This window comes from Lutra lutra, chromosome 8, assembly GCF_902655055.1.
Source record: "Lutra lutra chromosome 8, mLutLut1.2, whole genome shotgun sequence".
NCBI classification, from domain to species: Eukaryota; Metazoa; Chordata; class Mammalia; order Carnivora; family Mustelidae; genus Lutra; species Lutra lutra.
This window is the reverse complement of record NC_062285.1, coordinates 48,822,810-48,825,991: the sequence shown is the minus strand read 5'-3', so window position 1 is coordinate 48,825,991 and position 3,182 is coordinate 48,822,810. Positions and strand designations below refer to the sequence as shown.

The 3,182-nt window shown below is 36.0% G+C and overlaps 1 pseudogene; it reads left to right on the top strand.

Moving 5' to 3' along the window:
* The first annotated feature begins 2,813 nt into the window (after positions 1-2,813).
* Positions 2,814-2,912, top strand: LOC125108107 (uncharacterized; annotated as a pseudogene).
* Positions 2,913-3,182: the final 270 nt, after the last annotated feature.

Below are 3,182 nucleotides of genomic sequence, written 5' to 3'. Positions count from 1 at the left end.
AAAATTAAAAATAGAGCAAGTTGCACTACTAGGTATTTACCCAAAGTATACAATTTGAAGGAAAAAAATAGAATAAGAGAAGTATTGATTTGAAGGGGTACTTGCACCCTAATATTTATAGCAGCATTGTCAACAATAGCCAAACTATGGAGAGAACCAAATATCCATTAACTGATGAATGGATAAAGAAGATGTGGGGTATATATACACTGGAATATTAACCATCAAATAAGTGAAATCTTGCCATTTGCCATGATGTGCATAAAGCTAGACTGTATTATGCTAAGTGAAATAAGTCAGTCAGAGAAAGACAAATACCATATGATTGCACTCAATGTGGAATTTAAGAAAGGAAGCAGATGAGCATATGGGAAGGGGGGAAAGGAAAAAAAAAGGAGAGAAGGAAACAAGCCTTAAGAAACCCTTTTTAAAAAAATATTTATTTATTTATTTGACAGAGAGAAATCACAGGTAAGCAGAGAGGCAGACAGAGAGATGTGATGGGGAAAGCAGGCTCCCTGCTGCTCAATCCCAGGACCCTGGGATCATGACCTGAGCCGAGGGCAGAGACTTAACCCACTGAGCCACCGAAGCACCCCCCTTAAGAGACTCTTAATGACAGAGAACAAACTGAAGGTTGATAGAGGGTGGTGGGTGGGGGGTGGGCTAGATGGGTGATGGGTATTAAAGAGGGTGCTTGTAATGAGCACTGGGTATTGTATGTAAGTGATGAATTACTGAGTTCTCCAGAAACCAGTATTGCATTGTATGTTCACTAAAACTTAAATTAAAACAAATGAAATGGTTTGAAATCAATTCTGTTGCATGGAGGGCAAAAGGAGCAGAGCATACTAAGAACATATTTTGCAAATGCTTTCTTTCACCAAATCCCATGTGTGGAGGGAGGGGTGTGGGGAAGATAATGAACTCTTAGGCAAACTCATCTTTCTCTCACTACTTGTAAGACAGAAACTTTTTTTTAAATGCAAATGAGAGCAATATTTCTGCTGGTAACAGCGGGAGGTCATGTTAGATCAGATGATTTATAGAATTGTTAGTAACCCTGCATGATTAGGATTGGCCCTACCTTTTTCTTTCTGCCTTTTTGTGCTATGCTTTTCTCCATTTATTCCTTCTTAAAAACTCTGTGCATGGAAAGTGGACTAATGTATCTGACAGCAGGAAAATCAGAGACCTTATATCAATAAAAATGAGGATATCTTTCTTTTTAATTAATGTGATTTATTAGATTTGAAGCTAGATATACAACTCCTACCAGAGTTTCGATGTAGTTCTCTCATTACTGGTTTAATTTATTGAATCCCGTGACTATATTCTCCTAGTTAATTTTTATATACTCCATCCTAAAACCCACTGTTGAAGCTGTTGTTGTTTGTAAGAACTTTTGCAGTATTCGGCTTCTTTATGTCCTGGGCAGAGATGGTCAGGCACAGTGGAGAAATGTGGCATTATAAAATAGTCACAGTAAACAATCAAGATCTTCTTTGTAAACCACAAATAATGCAGTAGAAAAGGAAGGAAGAAGAATTGCTGGAAATCTTATTCCTCCCAAATAATATCGACAGGAAAAAAAGTTTCTTTTGAAATAACTATAATAGTTCCTAATTTCATTATATGGACAATGATAAGAGTCCTATCCCTGCTGTTAGAAAATAGATTTTTCTCCAAAATGACAAAGACAAATTAAATTATATCTTAATTTTAATCCCAGTCTAGTGTTAACATTTTATTTAATACTTCCATATAGGGAGATCTGTTATTGACAATTGCATAATTAGTGCTAACTCAAAGTGACTTTGTGTCCATTTGACTCCATTTTTAACGGCACTATTATATAACACCTATACAAATGTTATCAAGATCAGCATTTGGTTAATTTCCCTACTTGTTGTTATAGCCAAGCCCTTTATTAGTTCTGTCATAAACTTTGACACTCCTTGTATATGCCAGTGCTTATTTTCATTGAATTAAAATATCTCCCAGTTAAGAATTCAACTCTTTAATACAGTAATTATGTCATATTTTTATTCTCACTGTTACTAACACAGTATAGAAACTCAGCAAAGATTCAACAAATGCTTAGTTTAGAGAGCTGAAAATGTGAGAGCAGTTCCTCTACATTAGATAACAAGAGGAAGATTGTTTTGTAGTTAAGCTTTAGGACGAGATTTGCATCTCTTGAGAAATCTTCCAGTTTTCACAACAACAAAGAAATCCTAGTATCGCAATGACTCATGAGGTATATAGTCTAATTTATCTAATTTGCAGCAAAACTAAGAAGTGGTTGGCCAATCTCTGGTGAGAAGGAATTTACTACTTCCTAGGGCAAATAGGCCTTTTCAGACAAGTTTTATATTAGGCTGAAATTCATCTCCTGTGACTTCTGTGAACAACAGAATCGTGCACTAAAGCCATCTTGGAAACAGCTTTGGTGTTCCCATTTGCCTTCTCTTCTCTAGATTGTTTAATACTTCCTCATAACTCTGGGTTATGTTGGTTAGTATGTTTTTGGCTACAAGAAATGGCAAACATTGATGATAATAACCTTCAAAAGTGTGCAAAATTATTTCACATTACAGTAAGAGTTAGAATAGATTTTTGTGTTGGTTGATTTAGCTATTTAAGGATGGTATCAAAGACTCACATTTTATCTTTCTCCCTTTTTGTTTTCTCCTGTCTTCCTTAATGGTGTCTTCAACATTAAGTTGGTAGGAAGATGGCCTCTTCTCACATATCAGACAAGTTAAGGATGAGAGATTATCTTTTCTTATGTATCTCTTTTAAAAACCAGATACACTTAGCAGCACCATAGTAAAATAGGAATAATACAGAGATTAGTATGGGCCCTATGCAATGATGACATGAAAATTCATGAATCATTCCATATATTTTTTAAAAGAACAAGAAACATGTTTCCAAACCCCTCAGCAGACTTCATGTATCATTAAAAAAAAGATGGGCCTTAAGAAATTTCTGGCAGGGGCGTCTGGGTGGTTCAGTGGGTTAAGCCACTGCCTTTGGCTCAGGTCATGATCTCATGATCGAGCCCCACATCGGACTCTTTGCTCAGCAGGGAGCCTGCTTCTCTCTCTCTGCCTGCCTCTCTGCCTACTTGTGATCTTTCTCTGTCAAATAAATAAATAAAATCTTAAAAAAAAAAA